Genomic DNA, 24,790 nt, shown 5'->3' with positions numbered 1-24,790 from the left:
ACATTTTGTTATATGAAGAACAAACATAGAAATCAGCTTGATGTTGAACCAGATTTGAGAATAAAAGTAGGAAATATTGAATTGGATGTGGAAGGGACTGCTCAGGACAAAAAGAGTCATGATTTCTCCCATCACATTTAAGTTAACGTTTAGGTTTAACATTTTGTTTGGAGCCCCTGGACTGGCTGAGGCAGCCCAGCCAGGTGATGGTGATGGTGATGATGATGATGATGATGATGATTCAGTAGCTGCTAGGCATATGATAATTTGTTCACTTATACTACATGTTAATAAAATTACATTTGTCTATCCCCCCTAACTAAATCTTTGTCATTTTTGCGTGGTAATCTTACAAATTTTATGGTCTGTTTTTTAGTATACCTAAAATCCCTTGCTTATTAGGGGTTACTTCACATTTTCTTCAAAAATTTGCTTTGCACAGGAACTACCATAGTTATAAAAAAATTAAAAAGTAAGGGCTTGGCTTTTGAAAAATAGGGGGTCCTCAGTAATTAGCTAATTGGGAACTACTGTTACATTGCATTTTACTACATTACAGCTTGAATTCCATGGGATGACAAATGCTGCAACAGGCAGAGTAATATTTAAGTGGTCTGCCAAGACCCTCAACAATACTCAAATTATCAATAGCGGGGGCTGGGGTGGGGGGAGTTTGGGGAACCACTGCTATGGTCAATTTATTTTTCCTTCACAAAGCCATACATCATTTCACAACTGTTCTAGTGATTACTTTTTCCACTTAGAAAAGGTTTTTTTAAAAAAATATTTAGCACAATATCAATAGCTAGGATTGTCACTGGGTTTTTTTGTTGGTTTTTTTATGGCAGGGTCCTTGTGTCAAACAAGTCCCCAGCAGGCCAGCAGACATTAAAAGTTAAATTCTTCCCTTCCCGATATTCCTCCTCAGTGCCGCTGAAATAAATGTCTTGCCTTATTGGCCCTCTCTCTGTAAAACACTCTTTAAAGACACAGGCACCCAGGCAGGGCTGGGAGGTTGCTGTTTCTGGGACACAGCTGAGATTTGTGGGAAGAATCACCATTCTAATAGTAGCCTGCTTGCTTGCTTGTTTATTTAGGATAAGGATTATACCGTGGGGGGAATATCATCTCAGGGTGATGCTTCTCCAGGCAAAGCTGCAAAAATTGGAACAGAAAATGACATGCAAATAACAAACGGTGCTTGATTTCACAGTCTGCAATCTTCTTTCCTTATGCCATACTGAGTCAAGCTGTGCCCCAAATGTAGCTCTGATCAGTTCTTTACAAAGGGTTACGAATCAAGGCTAGCGGCTGACTGAGCTCAGGCCGGAAAGACCTTTTACTACACTATGGTACACAAACTGTTCTTTTTTTTTATTTCTCGTTCAGGCTGCGTGGATTATGGACCTTTCAGCAGGGCCAGCAATCTTCACACAGGGAGCTTTGCTGAACACCAGTTTCCTTTTCTTCAGTTTTTAAATCTCTCCCCTCCAGCCACCGTGTCTCTGTGCTCTCCACAGTCTGTGGCAAACAGAAATCCAAGCAGCCCAGCAGTTCCCACCACTGCAACTTGAGTATGAGTAATGCTGCACCTGTTGAATTCACCTCATTTCTTTTGTCGGTTGAATGATGGCAGCCCTTAATCTTTCAAATTATCCTCTCCCCCTCAATTTAACAAGCCACAATATTGCCAAAGGTACATTCTCCAGCTCGTCAACTGAAATGATCATGCTAAAACGTTCATCTTGAGACTACATTTGTAACAGCTAACAGGGGCATAGTATGGGGGGCCAGGGGAGCCATGGCCCCGGGCGCAAGATTTTGAGGGGGAAAATGAGGTGCTCCCGTGCAGGTACCCCCTGCTGCATGCACTGTGTGGTGCCCGGGGCCCCCACTCTGCTTCTTTGGAGGGGCGGGCAATGCCACATTGCCTTCTTCCCAGAGGCGCCTGGCCAGGATCTCCCCAGAGCTGGAACCAGCACTGCAGAAGGGGCAGTGCCAGCTGAGAGAGAGTCCATCCTCACCAGCCAACGGATGGAGGGAGATGGACAAGGGGCTACCCCCGCGCAGTGTGGCCCAGCCTGGCACTCCTCTCTGTGGCATCAGGGGGGTTGCCTGCCTAGGGCTGCGCTGGCCAGCCAGGCTCCCCCTTCACAGGTGGGCAGATGTTTGTGGTGTTAGCCGCTCTGAGCCCGGCCTTGGCCGGGGAGGGCGGGATACAAATAAATTATTATTATTGTTATTGTTATTATTATTATTATTGCAGCTCTGCTTGGCTCTGGTGGGGGGCCATTTGCTGCTCTGCTCTCCTTCAATCCCTTCATCCGTCTTCCGCTCCTGCTTCCTTGTGTTGTTCTGTGGGAGGTGAAATAGAACAGGTGGCAGAGAAGGGGTGAGGAGGGACAAGGTGCAGCAGTAGTTGTTTCATATTAGGGGAGAGGCTTGCTTGACCTATTCTTTGTCTATGGTATACTCTTTCCCTATTGCTACATTTACATGTTGGAAGACACACCAGTCGAATTTCTGTCTGCCATGGAGCCCTGCCTTCAAAAAAAGTGTGAACTCTGCTGTATGGTGGTGTGGACAAAATTCACAACTCTGGCGTCCTTTTAAAAAGCTTTGAAGAAGCTTGGAGTCACTAGTCCTCCTTGTTCACATATTGCCCAATGGAACACCATAATAACCACTAGCAAGGAGGGTGTGTTCAGTAAGTCCCTGGCCCCTCCATACCCTTCTCTCCCATTTCCACATAGGCAGACCTTTGCATATCAAGTTTGAAGAATCATAACTTCCCAGGCTTATTGGACCACTTGGATTTCCCAAATATTCAAACCACAATGTCCTCAGGGAGCACAGAGACTGCTGGTATAAAACACAAAGACATGGGGGGGGGGGACTGATTCCAACTTATTAATGAATCCTTCCATAATTTAACAAACCAGCTGACAAGCCAGCTCTATGTATGTCAAAAGAAATGAATTTGGTATGCAAAGAGCAAAATAATACATATTTATAATAATAATGTTAAGGCAACCAACCCCCTGCTGTACAGCTGCACGTTTTCTACTGCTAATTGTCCTTATTCTAGATGCATCTCAAGATGCCTGCTCTGCCCTCTCTGCTGGGATCCTGAAGAGCAGTTTGCTCCCGGGATTCTTACTCTGTTTTCCCACTCCTTTCTTTCTAGTGCATTCCAGGGATGAAAAGGATGTTATCAAGTTTTAATTGCAGAAACCGCTCAGTGTTCTCCAAACTATTCCTAAAGAATTTCATTATGACGCATGTTGACAATAAAAAGCCTCTCTGCTCTATAAGGATTTAGATCTGACTTTCTTTCAAGCTCACTCTGGAAACCATTCCTCTCTTTTTCCACTGCAAAAAAACAATTCCTCTCTTTTCCCACTCTTATTCTTATATTAATGCAGGGCCAAAACACAGTACCTGTTACACACACTTGTATCATTCACTCCTCCATTGGTTTTTCGGTTGTATGTATGTATGTATTCATTTATTTATAAAGAAGAAGCAGCTGCGCTCAAGAGGGCAAGAAGAATAGGCAGGACTGTTCCATCTTGCCATTTGACCACTAAAAAAATACATCACCCCCTTTGCATAAGTGAAAGCTTTCACTGTCAACATGCACCTTTGTCAAGAAAGGTAAATGAACTTCTGTCTATTTTGCACCTACTAAAACAGACACTGGCCCCTTGCAAGAATAAAGTTTGATAATGAGGACACAACACAATCACATTCAGAATGAATATGCAATAGCATCCAGTGGAGATTGGTTAAAATGAGAAGGAGGAGAGAAATGAGAGGCCATTAATGGCAAAGGTGGTCAACCTTCCTTCCAAAGGAGCTGGGAAAGGAGCCATGTTCATACACACCAATGGCATTTTAAGTGTCCAGCCATTTTTTCAAAGTCAATATTTGGTGTACGAATTTACTTTTGTGATAAGGGAATCATATACCCAAGCATGGCTGGAAAGCTCTGAGACATAATTCAATTTGTTGGTGCTCAGAAGCCCCCTCCAGAGCTTCTCCAGCATGAGCAAGATTCCCAATTGCATGGAGGATCCTAAGCCCAGAGAGCCAAATGTGTAGGTGCCCCTGCAGACCAGCCACTTGACATAAACAACTTGGGACCAGTTTACCTACAAGATTGCCTTACCCTTTCAGCTACGTGACCAGTTTCCCTATGTGACTCTTTCAACTGCCACAGAACACTTGCACCACATTGTTGAGAACTTAATTGTTTAGTGTGGCAGCACCAACCAACACTTTGGAACTCCCTGCCTATGGATATCAGGCAGAGGCCTCCACTGTATTCTTTGTGATGCCTGCCAAATACATTCTTATTTAGACAAGCCTACCCAGGCCTTTGGAATGTTTCTATGAGTTGTTGTTTTTTGAAAATAATTTTTATTAATTTTCAGTTACTAAAATCCATTTTAAACCACATTTTCTCAATCTCAAGTTACAATTAAAATTCAAATATATATCAGTTATAAAGCCAATTATACATTTTGTGTGGTCTCAAGGTGAGATGATTTTATTTCATCCTGCTTCCGAAGTCTTACTTAATCCAATTACATTCAGTCTTGATCTTAATCCCTTGTCAGCAGCTACAGAGTTTTGGACTTCCATTCATATTGACATATTTAATAAATTTTATTTCTGCAAGAGGAGTTCTGTATCCCATATATTTCCTGTGTGTGATATTTATTTTATCCATGTTGTGTCTTCATTCTTCCTGTCCTCCACCATGTCCTACACAGCATTGCTACTTCCGCTCTTTCTTTTCCTTTGTTCCCAGAGGATGAGGCTGTAACTTCAACTGCGTCACATGCCATCCTTTTTGTTGTTGTTATTGTTTGAGTCTAGATAGAGAGTAATCTAGCATCCCGCCAAACCTCTAACAAGACTCCAGTTTCTCCTCCTTGGCCAACTCTCTCAATAATGACCTGGTATCCTGCCAAAGCCTTGGCAGATCTTCAAAGCCCAGAGCCCAGGTCCTCCCATAACAATACAGTGAAAGTTTGATGCTTAAATCCATTTCAATTTTCTCACACAGTTCTATTTTTCATTGGAATCCATAAATATAACCCTGTTCTCTTTTATCTCCTCTTGCCTTTTATCAATTGGTTAACATTTAAGGGGGTGGGGTTTGCCAGATCATTTATGTAGCAAGCATGATATGTATATAAAAAAGTGTAAAGGCTCCCCACCCCCCGCAATACCGTATTTTACATCGAAGGAAGCCTTCTTTCCAGTTCGTATCATTACGGCTTTGTAGCTGTTTCAGTTTAGCAGTTTATGATCTTGTCCCATTTGCTCCAGCACTTGTCTGTATATTAGTCCTAATTTCACTCAAATAAACAGGAGTACCTCTGCTTCTTAATAGCTGTGTAGGGGGGTTACCCATAGGCGAAGTGCTTTTGCACTCAGCGCCTCCCTGCCTCTCGGATTCCATGCCGGAGTGAGAACCAGGTACTGAGACAATCTGCAAGTGAAGCTCACTCCCCCTGAGCCCTGGGGGGAGCTTGCAAGGACAATTATTCTCAAATCATCCTTGTTTATCCTTCCCTAATGGTCTCTGCTATCGTGGGAGCGGCATCCATTAAGGCAGACTGGAACCAGAAGCCAAATGTTTCTGTGAGTTTTAATTTGTTTTGGTCTATTCTGGTTTTTAAAAACAGCAACAACCCCAACAACTACAACATTACAACACTGACAATTAACTACTGCAATTTTTCACCTACTGTATTTTGTGTAAGCGACATCCAAATTTCATTAATTGTCTGCGTCTACAAGCAATCCACTCATAGGTGGCAAGTGTAGTCAGGTCTTCAATCCATTGAATAAATGGAGCTGTACATTTATCTTTCCATTGCAGCAATATCAGCCTTTGGGCCATAATGAGGGCACAGAGTATCCATTTACGTTGTCCAGTTGTCAATTGCCATATAGTACAGTAGTCTGAAAACTTTAGCTTTTTTCTGCACATTCATATTTATATAATCTACTATTTTCTCCCAGAACTTTGTAAGCATAGGACAAAACATGTGTTTTAAAGAAGCGTTATCCTTATTACATCTCCAACAAAATGCTGTCTTAGACAATGCTTTTCTATAGAAATGTGGTGCAGTCCAATAAATTCTAAGTATCATTTTCTATTGTCATTTAAGGTCCACTAACATCCTTTCTATAAAAGTATTTCTAGGGATCATCAAATGCAGCTCTCTCGTCTGCCTGGTAAGAGAGGAGAAGGTAGGTGAGTGGAGAACTACTGATCGCACAGAGGACAGATCTTGTCTGGGAACTCCAGTGACAGCAAAGCCCTCAGAACTGCTGCTGTGAAGAACGGGACCTCCTGCCTCAGAAAAAGAAAGGAAGGAGAATGTCCTCTCCTCCTCAGAAGCTTGGCCCACTCCTCTGCCAATCACAGGGAGATTGATCATCTGGACAATGATCTCTGGGAAATTGGGCATTACCAGTAGTTATGGACTCATTTGGCTCAGAGCTGCCTTAAGTGCAGTAAAGGAAAGAAAGGCTAATGTAGATACACTGCCAGTTATCTGCAGTTAGTGGATAATTAATGAATCATTGTGAATAGTTTATTACAATAACAGTGTGCTCTTAAAAAAAAAAAAAGAGGCTGGCAGCTGATGAACAAACTGCACAGCTGTGCTGCCTTAAAAAAACCAACCCAGCCATCTCAAAGTTAATGCTCATTTTTCACCAAGCCAAATAGAAGAGTAAAACTAATGCTTGTGTAAAAACATTAGTGTTGCAGGCATATTCCACGGTGTAATGTGCATTATGGTCTCTCTATCACTTTGGTTCACATTTTAATGCAAACCTACCCAATTTGGGAGTGTGTGGGGTGTTATTGGAGGGGTAGTATCTCTGGTGGGGGGACATGTCATGGTCCTTCTGCGGTAGTTGTCGACCTTTGGGCCCCACCATGTACTCGGCATGCGACAGCAGCCACGCCCTAGGAACGGTTTTGACTGGCCAGCTAAACCAGGTGAGGGCAGCTGATGGGTCTCAAACCCTCAGTGAGTTAGGGACTTCTCCTGCATGTGAAGACAAGCTCTGCCAAATGGAGCGGATGAGACCAAGAGTGTGTCCAGTGGTTAAGAAGGCAGTTTCTGCATGCGCTGTAGAGTGAAATGAGGGACAGAGGAGGCTTTTCCACCTGGGAGAAGGAAAACTCTGATTCTGAACCTCTGATGCCTTGCAACTGTACTCATTCATGATCTGTATCCACTGCCTTGTAGGACATCTTCAGGAGAAGAAAAGGCTAAGGAATAAACCCTACACAAATCCAGAGGGGAGTCCCTCAGACTCCTTCCCGCAACTCCTGTAGCCAAGCTGGTGCCAAACGTCTTCCTCTGCTTTCCTTTGGACCACACCAGTGAGGATGAGAGAGGGGGTCTTGTCAATATAAAATCAAAATATAATGTGATTTTATATTGTGAACAGCTCTGAGACTTGCAGGTGTAGGGAAGTATATAATTGTCAATAATAATCCAAAGTTAGAAAAATAAGAAACTGAAATCAACCTATTTGTGTGTGTGTGTGTGTGTGTGTGTGTGTGTGTGTGTGTGTGTGTTATTTATAAAGTATATTATTTTCTTTCTGCAAGAAATCTCAAAGCTAATTTCAGAAATAAAATTCTAGTGCACTATACACTTAAAAAAACAAACCAGTGTGACTATACTAGAAGTGATTGGACCCTTAAAAATTAGTCTCCCCTTTCTCCCAACATAAGCATGATCAAATAATTCCCCAGCTAAGATATAAACTGCTACAAATACTTGGTTCTCTGGTGTTATAGATTTGGGGTAAACCCTAGAAATTCATAAATGCCAGGGTTTTGATTGAACTGAGATATGGATTAAAGTGCAGAACTGTGCCAGACAGGGAATTCCTGGGCTGGTTTATGCAAACTATCCTGGCTAAACTAGGGTCATTAAGGGAACAACAGAGGGCCCTTGAGGGTCCTTGCCAATGCAGGAGAACTTCTTCCCCACCCCTGCCCTGAGGTGTGAACAGGGATGGTTTGAAGGGTTGCCAAGGCGATGGGGTGTGTTTTGAGCAGGGGTTTCTGGGAGGAAGAAGGATGAAGAGCTGAGATCCATCTTTGAGGGAAGCAGCCTGAAGGCTGCCTGCGCTGCTGCCTCTTGAAATGACCATGCCGTAAGATCTGGAGTCCCTCCATGCAGACTAACAGTGTAAAGAGGCGAATAAATCCTGTTTCTTAAAGCATGACGGGGACGCGGGTGGCGCTGTGGGTTAAAGCCTCAGCGCCTAGGGCTTGCCAATCGAAAGGTCGGCGGTTCGAATCCCCGCGGCGGGGTGCGCTCCCGTCGCTCAGTCCCAGCGCCTGCCAACCTAGCAGTTCGAAAGCACCCCTAAGTGCAAGTAGATAAATAGGGACCGCTTACTAGCGGGAAGGTAAACGGCGTTCCGTGTGCTGCGCTGGCTCGCCAGATGCAGCTTGTCACGCTGGCCACGTGACCTGGAAGTGTCTGCGGACAGCGCTGGCCCCTGGCCTCTTGAGTGAGATGAGCACACAACCCTAGAGTCTGTCAAGACTGGCCCGTATGGGCAGGGGTACCTTTACCTTTACTTTAAAGCATGACAGTCTGAGCTGTGTCTTCCATTCTCCAAAGGGACACAGACTTTGTGTGGATGCCTGGAACCCCATGGGCTCTTGCCCCCCCTACAAGATACTTGGCTCTATTTTGTGCACCTGAATCTTTGGGTGCCAAAAAGATGCTGTTTTTGGCACCAGGCAAAGGGATTCAGGGGGAGGGGGGAGAGAGGAATAATACAAGTGCCTATTTTCCTGTCACCGCTCTCCAGACTGCTGCTATAAATATTTTATCTCTCAGTGGTAGCTACCTAGGAATCTATTAGACCCAACTTTTAGATTTTTGGTCCTATACAATATTTAATAAAAACATATAGCTTGCATGCCAATTATTCCACAGAGTTAATTCCAGAGAAGATGCTTACATATCTTCTGCATCCTGTTGATCTCCATTAACAACTGCTTACCAGGTCACTTTCCATTTCTCTGAAGAAGAAAGAGAGAGAGAGAGAGAGAGCTGTCATTGTGATATTTAACCATGACGCCAACATGCTAGATACAAAGATGACTTGGATTCCATTAAGAAAAACATTTCATCGCATTGTTAAAAGTAGAGGCAACGCTGAACAACTAGAAAGAGTGCAGCTGGCAAGTAATAAATTACACCTCATTGATACCTGCAGCTTGTAGAACAAAAGGATTCCAAAAGGGCACGCATAACTGTCCAGAGAGCAACAAGCGCAGAGAAGGTGTGAGGAAGGAGGGAGGGAGGGGGTGTGTGGAAGTGAGGCCGACAATTTGCCATTTATTTACTCTCTCCTTTGTCTTACTCTCTTCTCTCGTAAGATGCTTAGACCTTCAGGTCTGCTCAGCTTCTTTAAGAATGCACATTTATTTTCCATTTATTTGTTTTTGTGGAAGATTGCATCCTCAGAGCCCCTGCAGTACAGTGTATGCACCACAGTGAGATGCATTTTCCTAGTTTTAATCATAAAGTCATATTTCTAACTCATTCCTGTAGTTAAGACAAAAGGAAAGTATCTTGCTTTCCTCGTTCCAGGCCTTATGTACAACATGTCATTTTCTGCAGTCTGAAGTCTCGGGATTATTCTACAATATTTCCTTGTTGTGAATGCTGGCACAGATTTGCCTGTGCATTTATCTCCTGCGCACTAAAAGGCACTGGGAGACATGATGAGGTTCAGTCACTCACATTATCACCCACCACATCTTCTTTGGGAAAGGATGCAATTGGCCAACCACATTACTGTCTTCCTCAAAATGTTCAAAGGGAGATTAAAAATGAATGTGGTCTGCATCTATTTTTCAATTGCAGGATGAACAAATGAAAGCGCTCAGGTTTTACTAACTCTGGGATAATAACTATTTGCAGTGAGAGTTTAATTTGAGTCAAAGCTCAGCAGAGTTCACAACCAGTTTTTCGAATGAGGACACAAGCCATGGAATGCTGGAAGCAAGTTTAAAGGAGAAAGTCTGAGTACACACAGAATGCCTTTCCCCAATTTACATGTAAGGACAGTTAAGTCCCCAGTAGACAGAGCTTTCCCTGGGAGGCACAAGATCCTGTCAAGACTGTGGAATTTGCTGCCAAGGAGTGTGGTGGAGTCTTCTTCTTTGGAGGTCTTTAAGCAGAGGCTTGACAACCATATGTCAGGAGTGCTCTGATGGTGTTTCCTGCTTGGCAGGGGGTTGGACTCGATGGCCCTTGTGGTCTATTCCAACTCTATGATTCTATGATTCTATTCTATTCTAAGACTGGGAAAACAGAAACTATGCAAATAATCTTTTCAGTGGTACCCGCATGCATGCAGAACACCCAAACCTCCTGGTTAGGTTTAGCAATCTTATCCCATAAGAGAAGAGGCCCTCAGTAACTGATTGAAGACCAAGAAGCAGACAGCAGGACAAAACTGAAAGGTCTTACAATGGAGAGGTGTAGAAAGCAGGATCAGTATTGGGAAGTGTATTTTTTACCTTGGATTTTTTACCCAAGGATCAGTATTGGGAAGTGTATTTTTTACCTTGTTCATACACGATCTAGTTTGTGGTGAACAGTGAGGAGGTCGAGTTTGCTGGTTCAGGCTGTTCAGATTGTTCAGGCTGAGAAGAACAAAAAGGGATTGTGAGGAACTCCAAAAAGTTCACGTCAAACTGGGTATATGATCATTAAAATGGTAAATGTGTTGTGATGCACATCGTGGTGCATGACATCCTAGCTTCAGATATGTGCTTAAAGAGTCTAACGGGCAGTGACTGACTTGGATAGCTGGGAGGCACCTGATTTGAATCATGCCCATTGTGATGAAGAGGAGAAGTTTAGCCAGGACTTTTTTCCAGCCAGAAAAACTCACCAGAACCCACCAGAACCCAGTTCCAGCACCTCTCCATTGCCATTTTAAGAGAAAGAAGGAAATGTTCATGGTGGGTTCCAGCACCTCTTTTTCTAGAAAACTAGCGCTGGGTTTAGCCCTTTCTCTCTTATTAGTAATCGTGCAGCAAGGGGAATATTTGCTGCAGCCCCTATCCAAAAAATCTCCACCTCTCTTTTATGTCACATTGAGCTTGCCCTTCTAAAACTTGTCTTAAAGGTTTCTCAAAAGTGATGTAATTAATGGGTGACATGCAATGCCAAACCTATTCAGGGTAGTTAATAGGCAAGAGTAAGTTAGATTCATTAATTTCAATGTGTCTACTCTGACTAATACAACACAATGTTTTTCGTTTAGTTATTTATTACTCATCTTTATCCGTAAAAATGAACGCGGGCATTTCCAGCCTTTCTTGTGACTGTCAAAGCCAAAAGAAATCACCTACCAATATGTCCAAAATGACTAGCTGGGCTGCCTTATGCCATAACACAGTATGTGTTGCATCCATTCCTCCAGACACAGCACTACAAACAATGCTTGATCCCCCCCCCAATGCCTTTTTGAATTTAATTGCAAGCTCTTCATAGGAAAACATGGTATGATATAAAAGAAGAACAATTATAGATAATTTTCATTTTAACAGAGGCATTTCAGCTTATCTCATACTGTTAAATATGATTTCTATTTAATCAGTAATAATGATTCTTCAGTCTAAACATCTAGGGCCACCAGATCTTCCTGGTCTGGATCTTTGCAGATATAAAGCCCTAGTAGGCAACTAATTTCTAACAGAAACATATGCTGGTTATGACAAGAGTTGGAGACCCCAGTCCATTAGCTATACCAACCAAGCCCTCCCACTGGAGCCAAGAGCCACACAAAAAGCCTTTTAGCCTCCCATTCTCTCATGTGAACAGTAAGTTATTATTCACTTCATTCTCAGGCTGCCCTTCACCTAAGGTTTTCAATTTATTTTAATAAGCGACAGGAGGAGAGATTTTGGGGGTCCGATTCAAGAGAAGATGGAAAGGGCTTTTGCTGCCTTATTTCTAAGTGGGGCATCTATTTGCCTGCCCTTCTCTTTGCTATGTTGCCATGTTTCACCCCTTCTGTTCTGCCTCTCAACAGAAATAATGGCACAGATATACCTACACACTGAAGAATAAGGAAGTGAGCAGTTACAACAAGGTAGATAAATATTCAAGCATCCTCACTTGTCAAGAAATCAAATAAAAATATGCTCCATGTCCTCATTTTATGTGTTTCTCGCCATAAGCCGTATCTTGTCATGTTTCAGAGATATCACATACTGAATAGCTGCCTCTTAATCCCATACTATCTATTTATTTTCATAGCCTCCTTTGGTCACTCATTATATACATTTATTACCCTTTCAGTAAAATAATGTTCAACCTGATTTTTCCATTTACTTGAATGTCCCTGTAACTATATTTTAGGCATCTGAGTTTGTGGAACCTCACACTGCAATAAAAAAATTGAACTTTGATAATGTTTTATTGGTCCTATTACAAATTTGGAAGACTTTCATTAGGTCACATCAAAGTTACCCTATTGCCATTAAACCTTTCAGCATTAGACAGAAATCTATATTGGTTGTGGAGCTGAGCTGAAGTGACTCACCTATTTTCATGTTCATTTTTGCAAATTCTGACTTGGGGAGTGCGTTCTACCAGGATGAAAAGGTCTTGGCCTCAGGTTTTCATTTTGTGGAATTTCTCAATCTGCCTTTAGTTGGGGTTCCTGGACTGTTCTTTATAACAACTTTTCACTGTTTTCATTGCATCTCTGTAAATTGTCTTGAGGTGGCAAATCAAATACAGTGATACCTCGGGTTAAGTACTTAATTCGTTCCGGAGGTCCGTTCTTAACCTGAAACTGTTCTTAACCTGAAGCACCACTTTAGCTAATGGGGCCTCCCGCTGCTGCTGCTGCACCGCCGGAGCACGATTTCTGTTCCTATCTTGAAGCACTATTGTAGCACCCTGCTTGTGGTTAACGCTTAGCTGGAATGAAATATTCAACGCAGCAATAGAGAAATTAAAATAATAATTTATTTGTCAGACAAATAAATGAGAGGCACAGTGGTATATGGTTACCAAGCTCTGGCCTGGCCTCCTGCCATTATGGCCAGCACTTATATTCCCTTAATCCAGCCCCCTTTGCTCCTCCTGTGGCTGCATCTGTCCAATCAGCCTGGTTGGATTTCCTATTGGCTGCCTGCTATATCCAATCACAAAAGATACACCCATATCCTCCTGTCCTTATAAGGGAGACAAAGAGCTATATATAAATGACAAATAAGTAATAATATATCTTACATGGAATCTTAATTACCAGCTCACCTCTTGCCCTCTTTGCCCTATTGCCTTCTAAAACAAATGGTTAATCTTAAATTTTTATCTTAAACATATGTCAAGGATCTTGAGTTTCACATCAACATTGAAAGATCTCCTTCATTTGAAAGTTTCTAAACAAATGTCTGACAACTATATATCAGGACTGCTTGGATGGCTGCTTGGATGGCGTCTTCTTGTCTGGCAGGGGGGCTAGGCTGGTGGCTGACTTAATTTCAGGATAAATACAACTCTTACAACTATATGAAATAAGAATCTAGCATTTCTTAAATCCTTTGCATAATTACCTTTAAGCCAATATATTTAAGCTAATATATTTCATACATTATCATAGGTAACCTTTTAAAAGAATAAAGCTTCTCAAAGTAGAAAGGAAGGAACTCAGTAAAAAAACAGTTTTTAAAGAAGCCTCTTTACACCTCCCCCTTTCACCCTCCTTTCCAGCCTCAAAATAAAATAGGAAGAAGCTTCTTCTTCCCCAGCCAAGCCAGTTGCCTTTCCCAACATTTATTGCTCTTTTTAACTCTCTCAGTTTAAGAAAGAAACTGCTTTTAAAAAAGACTTCCCAGAAATGCTCTTTTTCTGCCAGCTAGATGCTTCTCCATTGCTCTTGGCCTTTTTAACCTTAGGAAGAAGATCTGGCTCATTTTACTGGGAGGCACATTGGTATTATTTTACTCATTCCTAATTATGTTTATCTCTGCTTTTTTATCTTCTGTAACATGTAAGGTCAATATCCTCGCTCTTAGTCTGTAATTCCAGCTTTTACGACTTTGAGAATTGTTTTCTGCTATAAATCAAGGGGGGCCCCTTGTCTTAGGAGAATGGCCAAGGTTTTCTCTGCCTGGCATGAAACATTTGTGAATTTAAGCCCTTTTTAGACTTTATGAACCTGATCAAGATATAAGTCAATATAAGTCTTGATTAAAAATGCAGTCTATATTCAGATGCCACATTCCCCCCTTTCAAGCTCAAGGACCTTCATACCAAGTGTCCTTGATAGCTTGACCTTCATCATATTCCTGAGGTAAAGCTCTGTATAGGGCCATGATATGAGGTAAAGTTTCATCTGAAACCATCTTGCTAATTGTACTTCTAAAACATGAAATGATACATGGCACCATACATAAAACCATTACCACTACTGTCAAGAAAAACAAGCAAGACAATAGTATCCCTTTGAGTCCTGTGACATTAGGTAACCAATTGGTGAGCCATCCCATATCCCATCCTTCCCATGTTTGTACTGGGACATGTGCTATATTCTCCATCTTTGTAGCCAACACACGGATTGCCTCACCATTATCAGAAATGTTAAAGCAACAGGCATTCCCTGTCAAGTTCAAGACTCCACATAGGCCTCCCTGCCTGGCAAGTACATAATCCATTCCCATTTTCAGCTGCAAAATGGCGGCTCTACTTTCATCCAACTGTTGTGCAATAAGTCTCAAACTCTGGGCCGTTGCATTGGTTACAAGTTCCACTACTGCTTGCAATCGAATTATTCTGTTTAGATTATAAATAGGATCCCGTGCCCCTTGTATGAGCTCACCAGGATTCCAGGAGGCAGGATCATAATAGGCTATAATGCGCTCTGGCGGCCAATCATCAGTACCGCTCCAACTTTGGGTACTTCCTCCTGCTATACGAGAAATATCAGCATTCCTTCGTGTTCGCTTGGCCGAACTAGTGGGCATAATCCACATTGGTGGTAATACCCATCCCAGGAAACAAGTCCCACTCCATTTGGAAGGGAGTTTCTTGTATGCCCATTCTCCACATATCCACCACAACCATCGGGTCTGAGGTTTTTGATACGTGGAGTACAGAAGGCGAAATATCAAAAGAGGTAGAGAGTTCACAGTGCAGTATGTTAGATTGCCTTTTTCTGTCACAGTTATGTTCCATACCACTTTCCATGCATGAATAAAAGGAGGTGCACAGGGCAAGGTATTCCGAGTTCGATAGGTAGTACCGTGTGCCCAGGTATGACTATTCTTAATATAATCCCAAGTATAGTGACAATGAGAAGAGCCTATCATGGTAGAATCAGCTGCATCTGATGATTTATGTACACAGAATTCCCCTTGTACAGGTATAACTCGTAATGGTTTAGTTGAGTTCCATCCGGGGAAATTCTGTATTTCTGTTTGGTGTGGCATTTCGCTTACCATACCAATGGCATCTAATGGTATCGGTAATAAGGGCATACCTCCCTCTGAATCATCTGGCCCAAGAGAGCAAACAAGGCAATTGGTCCTATTTGCAACATTGGCTACCATTTCAGCTAAACCTACCCACATATTGTGGTCATGGCTGAATCCATATTTAGCAAATTTGGTCAGATTCAAGGACCCTTCCCCTTCCCAAGGGATCAGGATTAATAATAAAATCATGTTGATGTCTAGCATATGCATTCCTTCCACAAAAGATTACCTTATTGTGATAGCATAAAACTATTAGTCCCAATATAATTCCCCCAGTGACAGAAATGGGGAACCACCAAGACCAAAACATATATCCCGAGGATCCCCAATGAGTAATATCTCTGATAATTGTTCCACAAGGGGGGGGCCAGTCAATTAATTGTATAAGAGAATCTTCCCTTTCACAATCGCTGGTTCAGATGCTCCTCAAGCTTCAGGCGTGCGCAGGTCAGCCAGCTTCCAGGTTGTGGCTGCAGCAGGCCGGTCGTCTAATGTTGCCTGTGACCTAGCCCGTTCCCGGTAGGGCTAGATACAGGGGTTTTTGGAGAGAGTCAGTTTTAAAGGATTAGAGGGGTCACCTTTGCACGTCCAACTGCCTTCGGACTTCTTCAAACGGGAGTGATGAATCCAGGGGGTCACCTCAGCTACCTTCACCGCTGTTGGAGTAGAGAGCAAGACGGTGTAAGGTCCACGCCACTTAGGTGCAAGTGGATCACGTTTCCACTCTTTCACCCATACGCTATCGCCAGCCTGGAACTGATGAATCGGCTCGGCAATGCTGCACGGCGTGCGCTCGAGGACCCACCTGTTAAGAGAAACAAAAACACGGGAGAGAGATTGCACTTGTCCCTGTGTCACATAGTCTCCTATTTGTTTAAGATCAGCTGGAATATCCTGAACAAAGGAGGGCGGTCTCCCATACAGGAGCTCAAAAGGTGACAACTTAAGTCTTTTTGTGGGTGTACACCGAACACGAAACAGTGTTATGGGTAACACATCTACCCATCCCAATCCCGTTTCCTGGGTTAATTTTGCCAATTGGGTTTTCAGAGTCCGATTCATTCTTTCAGTTTTCCCTGAACTCTGAGGCCTATAGGCTGCATGCAGTCTCCATTTCACTTGTAGGACTCGACATACTCCTTGTACTACTTGATCAATGAACGCTGGCCCATTATCACTTCCAATGCATCTAGGTAATCCAAACCTCGGGATCAATTCAGTGAGGAGTCTCTTAGTTACCTCTCGTGCCTTTTCAGTTCGGGTGGGAAAAGCTTCAACCCATCCGGTAAGAGTGTCTACAAACACAAGGAGATACTTGAATCCCTTAGAAGGGACCAGCTCTGTGAAGTCCACAATTAGACTTTCCATGGGGACATATCCCACATGTTGGATTCCAGGAGGTTGTACCGGTCCCTGCCTGGGATTGTTTTTAGCACAAAGAACACATTTCTGTGAAATGCAAGTTGCTAATTGTGATAGGTTAATAATATACAACTTCTGACTGAGACTCTCTCTGGTTGCAGTACCGCCAAGGTGAGTAGATTCATGATAATTTCTTACAATTGTGCCTGCTAGATGATGAGGTACATAAATCCTATTGTCCGGCAGGATCATCCAACCGTCCTTCACAACTGCTCCTTCCTGTTCAGCCCACTTCCTCTCTTCTGGGGTATAGTGAGGTTTAACTTCTTCTGGAGCTACCTCTGGTATGAGGGCTGCTATAAATCCTCCCACAGGCTTTTGGGCTGCCTCTCGGGCTGCTTTGTCAGCCGCATGATTTCCTCTGGTTATTGGATCCCTTCCTCGTCCATGACCTTTGCAGTGCATTACAGCAATCTGTTCTGGAGCCCATACTGCTTCTAACAGGATTTCTACTTCAGGTCCATATTTCAAGGCCTTCCCGTGGGCTCCTATTAGACCTCTTTCTTTCCATAGAGCTCCATGTGCATGCAGGGTTAAGAAGGCATATTTAGAATCAGTATAGATATTTGCCTTACATCCGGCTGCCAATTGCAGAGCTCTAGTTAAACCTATAAGTTCAGCTTTTTGTGCTGAGGTGCCGGCAGGCAAAGCTTCAGCTTCCACAACTTCCTCATTGGTGACCACAGCATATCCTGCTCGTCTGGCACCTTCATGCAGGTAACTGCTACCATCAGTATAATATACAACATCTGGATTTTTCAATGGTTCATCTTTCAGATCGGGTCTACTGGAATAAACTTCATCCATCACTTGGAGACAATCATGTGATTCCTCATCATCTACCTCTGGTAGGGGCAGCAAAGTCGCTGGATTGAGCATATTCACTACTCGTAGATGAATCCTGGGATTTTCACACAATAGGCCTTGGTATCTAGCCATCCTTGGGTTCGTTAGCCAATAACTACCCTTATATTCCATGAGTGTCAGAACAGCATGAGGTACATTCACATACATCGTCTGGCCGAAGGTAAATTTATCAGCTTCTTTGACAAGGCTTGCAGTGGCCGCTACTGCCCTTAGGCATGGAGGCCATCCTTTTGCTACTGAGTCTAATTGTTTTGACAAATAAGCTACTGGACGGTTCCAACTTCCTAATCTCTGGGTCAGGACTGCCGCTGCAATCCCATTCTGTTCATGTACATACAGCTGAAAGGGTTTTTCCGAATTAGGCAGTCCAAGGGCTGGGGCCTCCATAAGTCGTTGTTTGATAACTAAAAAGGCTTGTTGCTGCTCAGGTCCCCATACGAATGGGTCCTTTTCTGCACCTCGAGTGCTTTCATGTAAGGGCTTGGCCAGACTGCTGAAATCAGGTATCCATAGTCTACAAAACCCTGCTGTTCCCAGGAATCCTCTAAGTTGTTTCCTTGTGGTAGGTTCCTTGATAAGGCAAATAGCTTCTTTCCTCTCTGGTCTCAATGCTCGTTGTTGGTGTGAGATATCAAAGCCCAAATATTTGACCTTTTCTAAACATAACTGTGCCTTTTTCTGGGAAACTCGGTAGCCAGCTTGCCAGAGCAAGTGGAGCAGTTCCTCTGTCCCTTCTTTACAGGTATCAAAATCCTTCGCTGCTAGTATAAGGTCATCTACATATTGCAGAACCACCTTTTCTCCAGGTATTGAGGGGTAACTTGTTAGATCCTTCGCCAAGGCAGTGCCAAATAAAGTTGGGGAATTTTTGAATCCCTGGGGCAATCTTGTCCAGGTTAGCTGGCCTTTTGTTCCTGTCAAAGGGTCTTCCCACTGGAAGGCAAATATAGGTTGGCTCTGTGGTGCCAGCCGGCAACAGAAGAATGCATCTTTCAAGTCCAATACAGTAAAAAATGTTGCTTCTGGTGGGATCAAACTCAGCAAGGTATATGGGTTTGGTACATTTGGGTGCAAGGTCTCGATAGCCTGGTTTACGAGCCTCAAGTCCTGCACTGGCCTGTATTCATCTGTCCCAGGTTTTCGAACAGGCAAAAGGGGTGTGTTCCATTCTGATTGGCAGGGCTTAAGCAGACCATATTTTAATAGGCGGTCCAAATGTTTCTGGATGCCCTCTGCTGCTCGCCGGGGTAAAGGATATTGCTTTACAGATACAGGGGTAGCCATAGGTTTTAAGGTTACTACAATTGGAGCTATATTCTTGGCCATTCCTGGTGGGCTATTTTCGGCCCATACTCCTGGTGGCACCTGTAGGGTTCGGAGGAGCTTGTTTAATTCTGTATCCAATGTGGGTTGGACTTGCAAGGCTGACATTAGGCGCCATGATTGTTCCTTAGGTACTGAGAGGGTAATTATTCCTGCTGCCTTTGATGGCAGTTTCATTTCTGGACCTCGAGGAGTGAAGGTGATTTGGGCCTGCAGTTTGGACAGCATATCTCTACCTAAGAGAGGTATTGGACACTCAGGTATATACAAAAACTGATGGGTTAAACGATGTCCCCCAATCTGGCATTCCAAAGGTTGGAGGAAAGACCTCTTAGCTGACTGACCAGTGGCACTTTTAATGACTACACTTTTGGATGCCTTTTTCTGCAATAGTTCTGGGAGTACTGAGTATTCAGCCCCAGTATCAATCATAAAGTCTATTAAATGGCTCCCTAATTGAATCGTGACCGTGGGCTCCTGGAAGCCTAACTTTATGGAGTCCGGTCGTTCCTAGTCTTGGGTAAAATCCTCCTCTGCCAGTCCAATGAAATTGTCTCTACTCTGTCCTTGTCCAGGTCTCTGATATCTTCCATTTCGGATCATTCCCCGTCCCCGTCCCTGGTTTCTTGGGCCGGAGCCTGGGCCTGGGCCTGGGCCTGGGCGTACTTCTTCCAACCTCAGGGGTTCAGGACACTCCCGCTTCCAATGACCCTCCTTCTTGCAATTCGCACATTGATTCCTTCCCAGTGGTGGATTCCTTCCCCGCCCTCTTCCTCCATTTAAGGGGCGGTAGTCTTGCTTCACTGCTGTGGCTAGCATTACCATCTTTTCCTTCTGCCACTTTTTCTTCTCTTGCTTCTCAGCCTCATCCCTATTCCGATAAACTCGGCGTGCAATGGCCATAATTTGGCTCATCAGCATCCCTTCCCATCCTTCTGATTTCTGAATTTTCTTACGAATGTCAGAAGCGCACTGGGCCACAAAAGTAGCAGTAATCATTCTGCTGTTTTCAGGGGCTTCAGGGTCAAAAGGAGTCCATATACGATAGGCTTCTTGCAGCCTCTCTAAAAAGTCTCCTGGACTCTCATTTGGTTTCTGTTCTACTTCTGAGACTTTAGACATATTAGTGGGCTTCTGGCATGCCCTGCGGATACCTTGCACAAGCGTCTGGCGGTAAGTGGTAAGTCTGGCCAGATGAATTGCATTGTTTGGATCCCAATTAGGATCTTCCAAGGGAAAGTTATCTTGGAGATGACGGTCAATATTATAAATATTTCCCACTCTGGCCTGCTCACGCAAATATATCTGTGCCTTTTCAATTATGTCTCTTCTTTCCTCAGTGGTGAACAGAGTATTCAGAAGCTGGCGACAATCTGTCCAAGTAGGACTATGAGTATTTACTATTGAAGTCACCAAGTCCATCATAGCCTGAGGTTTTTCTGCGAAAGATGGGGTGTGTGTTTTCCAATTCATCAGATCCGTAGTTGTGAATGGAATGTACTGAAGGGTCGAAGTTCGAGGTGGCCTTGGTCCGGGTTGCCCGTTAACCAGCACAGGCTCCTCAAGTGCATCAAATACTCTTCTAAGAGGGGCTACTACGTGACCTTTTTCTTCGCTTTGCTCTAGGGGCCTCAAATCATAGGGGATGGTATTTGTCCCAAGGCGTTCTTTTAGCAGCTTAATACGCCTGGCTGTATTGCTTGCTGACCGATTAAGGTCTCCCTGTAACTTCTGTAATAATTCTCTAGGACTTGGATGTACAGGGGTTTGGGGTAGGCAATCAGTTGTTCCACTAAAAGAGACTGTAGATGGAGTTCTACTGGGACTCACAGATGGAATAACCACTTCTGCTTGGGCTTCATTATAGGACTCCAATGCCTCCTGAAGATATTTATCATAATCTATCAAGGAGTCAAGTTCTGTGTCTCTACCCCCATTATTCGTTCCACTTTCTTGTCTTGGGGTTACAACTGGTGGAGGGTTTGGATTAGGCTCCCTTCGATGTGGAGCATAGGGTGGAGGTGGAAGCACCTCTTCCTCTGGTCCCTCAAAAATGGGTTTGAGTTTATTTGGCAAGATTCCTTTCCTAGCTTCGGCTTTTACAGCCAATAATTTGCATCGTTGGACTTTGCATTCCCTTATCCATGGAGGATTTTTATTTAATGTGCTCAGCCAGGAATCTATATATGAAAATTGTTCTGGGCACCCTCCAGTTTCTTTGGTGATGTTAGACCAAAGTTTGCTTACTAAATTTATATCAAAAGTTCCCTGAGATGGCCATCCAGTATTTTGTTTTGGCCACTCTAATTCACATAACGTTCTCAAGTGCTCTGGCGTCATTTTGACTCCATATGCCCCTGAGAAGGCTTTCTTAAAATTATTTAACATACATTCAAGAGGTGTATTTTCCCCCTTTGAACCCCCAACTCCCATTGTATGGCCCTGTGAAGTATCCACTCAGTCACTCACACACACGCTTCGTGGGTTTCCTTGCCCAGATGGAGTCGCCTCACTGGGAACCGAAGTACTACCCACTCCACACTCAGGTCAGCTACAGATTGCTCTGTACTTTCTCACACATACAATGCGCAAGATACTTCACCACACTCTACCTCCCATTCTTCCCTTTTCCCCCACCAGACCACCATCTGATATACCCAACCACCTAGCGTACTCAGTTCCCACTTACTGAGACGCAGAAGTTTGATCAAGACTTCTCTTCCTCCCAATTAATTGGAGGGCCAAAAATCCCTTTGTGCACTTACCCCTTGGTTGGTTCCGTTTCCCCCCGGTCCGTCGCCGCCAGTGAGCAGGGTATCAGACAGACGAGACTTCTGCGTTCCCCCTGGAAAAATTTACCAGTGCGCGCTGGGAAGCAGTTTAGAGATCCTCTCTCTTGTACCCTGCTCAGTAGAGCGAAGGGGCTGCGTTCCAGCAGACCACTTATCCGAGTCACGGCACCATAAAATGTAGCACCCTGCTTGTGGTTAACGCTTAGCTGGAATGAAATATTCAACGCAGCAATAGAGAAATTAAAATAATAATTTATTTGTCAGACAAATAAATGAGAGGCACAGTGGTATATGGTTACCAAGCTCTGGCCTGGCCTCCTGCCATTATGGCCAGCACTTATATTCCCTTAATCCAGCCCCCTTTGCTCCTCCTGTGGCTGCATCTGTCCAATCAGCCTGGTTGGATTTCCTATTGGCTGCCTGCTATATCCAATCACAAAAGATACACCCATATCCTCCTGTCCTTATAAGGGAGACAAAGAGCTATATATAAATGACAAATAAGTAATAATATATCTTACATGGAATCTTAATTACCAGCTCACCTCTTGCCCTCTTTGCCCTATTGCCTTCTAAAACAAATGGTTAATCTTAAATTTTTATCTTAAACATATGTCAAGGATCTTGAGTTTCACATCAACATTGAAAGATCTCCTTCATTTGAAAGTTTCTAAACAAATGTCTGACAACTATATATCAGGACTGCTTGGATGGCTGCTTGGATGGCGTCTTCTTGTCTGGCAGGGGGGCTAGGCTGGTGGCTGACTTAATTTCAGGATAAATACAACTCTTACAACTATATGAAATAAGAATCTAGCATTTCTTAAATCCTTTGCATAATTACCTTTAAGCCAATATATTTAAGCTAATATATTTCATACATTATCATAGGTAACCTTTTAAAAGAATAAAGCTTCTCAAAGTAGAAAGGAAGGAACTCAGTAAAAAAACAGTTTTTAAAGAAGCCTCTTTACACCTCCCCCTTTCACCCTCCTTTCCAGCCTCAAAATAAAATAGGAAGAAGCTTCTTCTTCCCCAGCCAAGCCAGTTGCCTTTCCCAACATTTATTGCTCTTTTTAACTCTCTCAGTTTAAGAAAGAAACTGCTTTTAAAAAAGACTTCCCAGAAATGCTCTTTTTCTGCCAGCTAGATGCTTCTCCATTGCTCTTGGCCTTTTTAACCTTAGGAAGAAGATCTGGCTCATTTTACTGGGAGGCACATTGGTATTATTTTACTCATTCCTAATTATGTTTATCTCTGCTTTTTTATCTTCTGTAACATGTAAGGTCAATATCCTCGCTCTTAGTCTGTAATTCCAGCTTTTACGACTTTGAGAATTGTTTTCTGCTATAAATCAAGGGGGGCCCCTTGTCTTAGGAGAATGGCCAAGGTTTTCTCTGCCTGGCATGAAACATTTGTGAATTTAAGCCCTTTTTAGACTTTATGAACCTGATCAAGATATAAGTCAATATAAGTCTTGATTAAAAATGCAGTCTATATTCAGATGCCACACTATTTCTGGGTTAGCAGAGTGTGTAACCTGAAGCGTATGTAACCTGAAGCGTATGTAACCCGAGGTACCACTGTACATGTGCATTGCATACATACACTTCACTGAATCTGCAGGACACCATGGCACAGCAATAACATACCACACAAGTGTCTCCAAGGGCGCCATTTCTGCAGGGCCGTGGGTGCCTAGGTACCCACTAAATTTTCAATGAGGGGGCCGGGCCCCTCAATATTTAGCAACTGGACAGACTCCATCAGGCTCTGGTGGGCCTTCCTGCGGCTGCAATAGGATCCAAAGGAGCCCATCACAACAGTGGGAGGGCTGAAGAAGCCCATCATTGCCACAGCAGGCTCTGCCAGACCTTTCGGAGGCGTGCCAGGGCTCCTCCCAGTGCACACACAGTGCGCACGCTGGGCACTCTCAATGGTGCGCGTAACCTGGCATGCATGTATGTCTCTATTTTCCAGGGAGAGTCACGGAATTACAGAAGCTGTCCACGTTTCTGATTTGTTACCAAAATGTCACAGTTTTCCTTTATCCTCCCCTCCACATATCGGAGAACAATTAAAAGTGGTATGTGTATGTAAGTTCAAAAATGGAGTCCAGTTTATATAGAAAATAAAATTCCTGCACCCAATGAAGGAAATGGTGAAACTGGCACAAGAAGCCCTTCCTATAATTTTGAAGGAAAATGTCACCAATCCACTTTAAATTCTTTAGTTTCAGCAGTTCAGCAGCCAGCCGGTGTTTTTTTTAGGATACACCTGGAGTTTTTAATCCTGTAAATGGAGTCTTACACTGTCTACTCAGAAGTAAGTCCCACTGCATTCAATGGAGCTTACTCTCATGTAACTGAGTAAAGACTGTGCAGCCTTACACTGTGATTCTAAGCATTTTTACTCAGAACTAAGTCCCACTGAGTTCAATAGGATTTCCTCTCTGGTATATTCCTGATCATTCTCAGAGTTTCCACCCCCACCAAGTGGGGGAATTATTTTCCCCACATTCTTCCATGCCACGGACTCAAGGCAGCTTACCCCTAACATTTTATTTCATTCCATTTATCTGTTGTACATGATCCCTTCCCTTGCACATTTTTCTTTGCAACAATCCTGTGAGGCAGGTAAGGCTGAGAGGTTGCACTTGGCTCAAGATGAACCGATGTTGATGTGTACATGAAATATGTATATCTATGTGGCGAGGTCAAACACAGAAAATGCTTTCTGATGTAGAATAGGATGTTCCTATTTTCACTGGATAAATGTTGGTGGGTATGCAATAATCAAGCAATCCAAGATC

This window comes from Podarcis muralis, chromosome 12 (genome assembly GCF_964188315.1).
Source record: "Podarcis muralis chromosome 12, rPodMur119.hap1.1, whole genome shotgun sequence".
Lineage (NCBI taxonomy): Eukaryota > Metazoa > Chordata > Lepidosauria > Squamata > Lacertidae > Podarcis > Podarcis muralis.
This window is presented reverse-complemented; position numbering follows the sequence as displayed.